Source organism: Mya arenaria, chromosome 6 (genome assembly GCF_026914265.1).
Source record: "Mya arenaria isolate MELC-2E11 chromosome 6, ASM2691426v1".
Classification (NCBI taxonomy): Eukaryota; Metazoa; Mollusca; class Bivalvia; order Myida; family Myidae; genus Mya; species Mya arenaria.
In genome coordinates, this window is record NC_069127.1 from 29,957,200 (window position 1) to 29,964,031 (window position 6,832).

Consider the following 6,832-nt stretch of genomic DNA (forward strand, 5'->3'; position numbering starts at 1 on the left):
TTACTAAATACTGTGATTCATCGAAGAAGATGTTAGATTTTAACTACTTGAAGACCGACAAGAAGCGTATCAGAAAAATCACTTTGCTACGGACTTTAGACTACCCACAAACGAATTTGATAATTTCAAAGATACTGTTGACAACATAATCCGTTATCATATTGTAGTTATTGGTGTAAAATCTGTGAAACTACGTACAAATTTGATCAGCGAAAGGAACAGTTTTACTTGACAGAATTCTTTGGACATTGTTCGAACATACGGGATCAAAAAATCGCAAATTAAACAATTGAAAAAGTTACATGCAGTACCACGACGGCAAAACTACGATCCAGAGACATGATTTGTACCAAACCAAAAACAAAAAACACTAACACGAAAAATACGATAATTCAACTGTTGATCAATGCACGAGGACCAAGGACCTTTTCCAAGCAAGAGGGAAATGCTGTCTCTATTGTTTGCAAGTGATGCGACAAAACAAACGAAACAGTAAAGAGCAAAAGTGCACGAGGTAAATGACTTCTCTTCCTCCGACCTGAGAGACGCTTGTAATGATTTCTTTTGTTAATACCGTGACACAACCTATAAAATAAAAGCTTTCGTCAATATTTCTGTTGGTACAAACAACACAAAACTAACATTCACGGTCGATGATCGTGCACAAGTCAATATAACATAATATCATATGTACAAATCATATGGTCGTCAAGTTCTTTTTAAACGCACATACACACACCCAAGTCCAATATGAAAAACTACAGAAACAAGATTAGAAACCCCCGTTAAATGGCACAGGCAAAACGCCAAAGACAAAGAACACAAAAATAAAACATCACAAACAAGAAACATGGAACAGCAGCACAAAACTCCACAAAGAACACAGTGCATATACTTTATAAAAAACTAGGTGTGTTTATCAAGGATTGTTAGGAACCACATTGGAACGGTCAGTAAAATGTAAAATTACTGGGTGTTTAGACCAGTTTGCGTGCACAAACACACTCTTATCCCAACAATCCCGAATAAAGTAAAAAGTTAAAAGGTAAGTTTTTATCAAAGTATGCATTAATTTGAGGAAACTTAATAACAAAACAAATAATAATAATGATAATAATAATAATAATAAACTAATAGGTAAACTTCAAGTACTTCAATGATTAGGGATCCCAAGTCTAGGTATTGATAACTTGCCTTGCTATGAACATAAAACAATGTTAAAAAAGTTATTACAAAATACAATGATGTACTTGGAACAGTTCAAGGTGAATTTGACATACATGTAAATAAAGACGCATAGCAGAAGCAGGCCTTCCAAGAAGTGCACCAATTATCATTAAGGACATACTAAAGGCAGAAATACACAAATTGGTTAAAAGTCATAGCAAATATGACAGAGTCATCAATATTGTTGAACAGTATGGTAACCGTTAAAAACAGAATGGCTCTTAGAACCTCACCATCTTCTGGATGAATAGACTATATTTTGCTAGAATCGACAGGTGCAACAGTTTTCTCCAATTATGATGCCAGAACTGATTATTGGTCTGGTTAGGTGAACAAAAGATCATCATGTCTGAAAATATTTCCACACTTTGTTTAATGAATATATTAATATTGTAGATTTCCCTATGAACAGTGCCTATGGTATTTTCGTTCAGTAGAAAATGACATTCATCATTGACTCCATACGCTTTATAGGTCCGTTATTTATATCGAGCAATCCGATTAGTTACATCGTTCTTAGCTCCAATAAAGATCAGTAATGAATACCACCCAAGTGTCTATTAGGCCATAATATCGGGCCTTAAAACAGGGTCTTTGATAAATGTTGGGCTATTGGCCTTGTCTATCTAGTTTTATTAGTTGTATTATTGAGATGGAATAAAAACAGACTTAGCAACTGGATCATCGCAAAAAGAAACAGACAACCCAGTTTTCTAAAAATTCAGCCCGAGGGCAAGTGTGGAAGCCGGTAATGAGGCTTCCCAAGTTACCGGCCACGCAGCTAGGGTCGGATTTTCCGATCTTGACTGGAAACGCATGACTGAATTTTTTTTATTGCATAACTCTTTTTTTATTATTTTTAAAATATGATTAAGCTCATTTTGGCATCAAACAGTTTCTCTAAAACATCGCCTTTTAAAATATTATATTTTTCCCCTTGAAAATATAACAATAACAAATTTATGTACTTTATTCCACTATATTGAATTGCCCGCCGGCCTAACCCACCGGAAATTCCTATCCCTGTGCAAGAAACAAGCGTATCGAAATACGTCAATTTATTCTTTGTTCATACTTCAATTTAATTAATGTGTTTAGTAATGCAGAAATAAATCTATATTATAAAGATAGTTACGACACCCACAACCCGAGTTATTGCCATACATACAGGGGTCATATATGAAGGTGTATTACATGAAGGGGCCATCCATGAATGGATCATACATGAAGGTGTCATACATGAAGGGGCCATACATGAATGGGTCATACCCGAAGGGGCCATTTATGAAGGAGTCACACATAAAGGTGTCATACATGAAGGGATCAAACATGAAGGGGCCATACATGAAGGGTTTATACATGAAAAGGTCATATATGAAGGGGCCATACATAAAGGAGTCATACACAAAGGGGTCATACATGCGTCTTCTGTGTCAATTGTTGTACACGAACTAGAAAGAAGTTTACGGTCTGAAAGAAAAAAAAGTGTTTTCTGTCCGAATATGAAACTCCAACCCGAAGGTTTGTATTGAAACCGGTAACGAGGCTTGCCTTGTTACCGGTTAAGTAGCGTTTCCATGGTAGTTAGTTAAACAATCAGTTTATTGGTACCTGTGGTTGTTTAACTACCTGAACATTTCAAAGATTAAGTAGGTAGTCCAAGTTGCGAGGTGACATTTCCTGCCGCGTTTCATGAACCGACTCACATCCGTATTATGTAGAATGCAGGTATATATATGGCTCTAGATACTGACTGCATACCTGATTACATATATATGTTACACGAAAAACTGAATAAACAGTAGTATTAACATTTTGAATACAATCTTGACCTTGGTTCATCTTCATGTACATTTGATAAATGTTTATGATTCTGAAGCAGTTTGTTTGATCCAACGATGAAGAAGACATTGTACTCTAACCCATCTTGCAAATGTTTTAAACGTTCGTTTACGACCTTATATAATCAGTATCGATTGATTAGGGATCGTGATTAGGATAGGTATTTACTTGCTCATCGTAATTATTTACTATCTTTACTGAAAAGCTCAGCTTTGACGTATTGTTTAGTTAATAGCTGACGAGTGGACCGGGTTGTCGTTGAGAGATACGAGAGTAAGTTCTTTTAAGTCTAAACTTCTATGTTCTTGCTGGAAAGCTCAGATATCCTGTGAGGCATAGTACTTTTCAACTTCTACGATATTTCAGATAAAGCTCTGCTTTCCTGTTTGACGTAGATAGATCGTACGTTGAGCTAAAGCGCTTGTATTAGTAAATAAAAGTAAGTAAACCTTGTAAAAACCTAACCAGTCCGGAAAAGACTCACAACTAAACAAAAACATTAATTTACAACACGGTGTTTCATCCAAGAAACCCAGCTTTCTGTTAATTCACATAGATCATTGACTTAGCAGTAGATTTGGGAAGTTTGTAATTCAGTGTTAATACATCGATCATAGGCAAGAAGCCACAAGAAAAATAAGTGCTTCAAAACTATTTTTGTGATTTTTTATTTGTAGCTCAATAAAAATCATTTGTATAAAATCAAAGGGAGCAGAACAAATGTTAATTAACTTTGAAGACAATAACCCACAATGTCACTTATAGTTACAATTATATTGCAACATAAGCAAGAGAACAACATTATTAACTGAAACTGACAGATTAATGTTTCGCGAAACATGTCAGGCATTGTTGATGTATCCTGCCCTGCGTTCAACTAACGCAAACAATCGCTCACTTTAACAAACTTCCCTGTTATTACCCGTTTAAAGCAAAGCGCATACGCTTAGACGAACCAATTTTGGGAACCAGCTCACACAAGTTATCTTTCTTGAGCGACGTTTAGCATTAACTTAACTGGTATATGTTAAATCAGATTAGACAGCGTGTTGTTAAATAAAGGGGTGAAAGGCAAGTTTAACTTTATTTGTTACCCAAATCCCATATATGTTTATACTGCACACAACATTTGGTCAACTAAGCATGTGCGTACAAAAAATGTCAGATGTAATGTCAGATTTTGTACAGATCCGACTACTTCACCAGCTTGTTTCGAAGAGGATCCATCAGTTTAATAAGAATTCAACATTTAAACGTACTTTTTCAAAGCTGTAATTTTCTTAAGTACATGCCCACAATGTACAATGTGAAAAAATAATGATGGACCTTATTACTATGTCGTAAAATGTTAATACGACATCTTTATTTCATAAAAATGACAGTTGTCAAGCATATATAACAGTGCTCGGTAATCCGTCTTCACGCTTGACCAATTTAATTGTTAATGTTATCAGGTACAGCATAAACTATTGTTTAAAGGCTACATAAGCAGAACAATACAGAGCAGACAGTAGAGTAAGACTTTAACTGGTTTAAACCCCCAGTAAATTTACATTTTACTGACCGTTCCAAGGTGGTACCTAACAATCCTTGATAAACAAACCTAGTTTTTATATCGTTTATATACACTGTGCTGTTTGTGGATTTTTGCGCTGTTGTGCCATGTTTCTTGTTTGTGATTTTTTGTTTGTGTGTTTTATGTCTTTGTCGTTTACCCTGTGCCATTAATTAAATTAGTTTTTCATATTAATATTAACCAATTATACATCGTCTGAATTTATATACTGTATAAATATATATTGTTGTCACGTCCCTAAACATAAAATATAATTAATGATTTATAAAATATAAAGTTAAGACTACAGATAACAAACTTAATTGTTATAAAATAAGGTAATTCTTATTTTTGTTAACAAAGATATCACAGAAAGTCATTGCGTTAGGTAAGCACTTAGAGGTCAGTATCCAGAAAATTTCATTTAAAAGCTTCATCTTATTTGTGCCTCTAATAGGCTAACCGATTTAACTTTAAACTAATAAAAACGGTTCCCTTCCTTTACTCTTCTCTTTTTCATTAAACACAATATCTGGTTGGTCTACAAGTCATTTGTCTTAATAGCTAGGTCAAACTGAGGTAAAACATTTTTTTGCCAAATATTTCTCCTTCGTTTAACGATCATTTTCTGTCATTACACACACATATTTCCCTTATTAGTTCACGGATGGCGTCCCTGTGTTAGCCGAGTGGATTCAGAGCAAGAAATGCCAGGAAATCGGTCAGCCTGTCACTGTCTGGTGGTCATTAGCTTAATATCAGAAAACTACAATTATATGCTATGCTGTAAACAAAGAACGGATGTTTCAGATTTGTAACAGGTCAAACATTATATGTAAATGGTTTACGAAAATACTTAAGCATGTGTTATTAGTCAAACACAAAAGTATGAGTCATATGTAAATGGTTTACGAAAATACTTGAGCATGTGTTATTAATCAAGCACAAAAGTATGAGTCATATGTAAATGGTTTACGAAAATACTTGAGCATGTGTTATTAATCGAACACAAAAGTATGAGTCATATGTAAATGGTTTACGAAAATACTTAAGCATGTGTTATTAATCCAGCACAAAAGTATGAGTCATATGTAAATAGTTTACGAAAATACTTGAGCATGTGTTATTAATCAAGCACAAAAGTATGAGTCATATGTAAATGGTTTACGAAAATACTTGAGCATGTGTTATTAACCAAGCACAAAAGTATGAGTCATATGTAAATGGTTTACGAAAATACTTGAGCATGTGTTATTAACCAAGCACAAAAGTATGAGTCATATGTAAATGGTTTACGAAAATACTTGAGCATGTATTATTTATCAAGCACTAAAGTATGAGTCATATGTAAATGGTTTACGAAAATACTTGAGCATGTGTTATTAATCAAGCACAAAAGTATGAGTCATATGTAAATGGTTTACGAAAATACTTAAGCATGTGTTATTAATCAAGCACAAAAGTATGAGTCATATGTAAATGGTTTACGAAAATACTTGAGCATGTGTTATTAATCTAGCACAAAAGTATGAGTCTACTAAATAATCTTAACACATCGGTATTCAATCAATAATATCCTCTTTTTAATGATTTTTTAATTGAAACTATAATGCTTCAGAATGTTTAAATATAGAAATTGACAACCAGCGAAAGCAGAACTATATTTTCACTCAGTTTAGTGATTAGTTCCCTATTTGATGTTACCTCCAAAACGTGTGCTAACCGTGCTAAAATATAAAATATGTTTTACTTACAGTATCACAGACTGTGTCACTGGTATTATGGGGGACGTCGATTGTAACGACTGCTAGACTTTATTTTGAACACTCGATTCCTGCAGAAAGTTGAACACTTTGAAACGCATCCCAGAAATAGGTTGGTTCCTTTAAATCGTTTTGTAAGTGCCAAAACATAGTATGTCACATGACTGAAGTCGAGGGACATTATGAGCACGAGGGCCAATTTTCACCCAACGGCCCGGTTACGCCGTGTGTATTAACCTCTTTAATACATATGTTTGTTTTTCTATTTTTACAAGTTTAAAGTTTGCTTTTTAAAGTTTACATGGAATCCAGTTGTGCATTCTCATTTCGCTCTCGCATGACTACGATGAGTTAACTCACTCTCAAATTAAATTTACTTTTTATTTTGTTTTTGAGAGTGAGCCAAACAGGCAAACAACATTTTGTTGTCACTTTTATGTTCCCA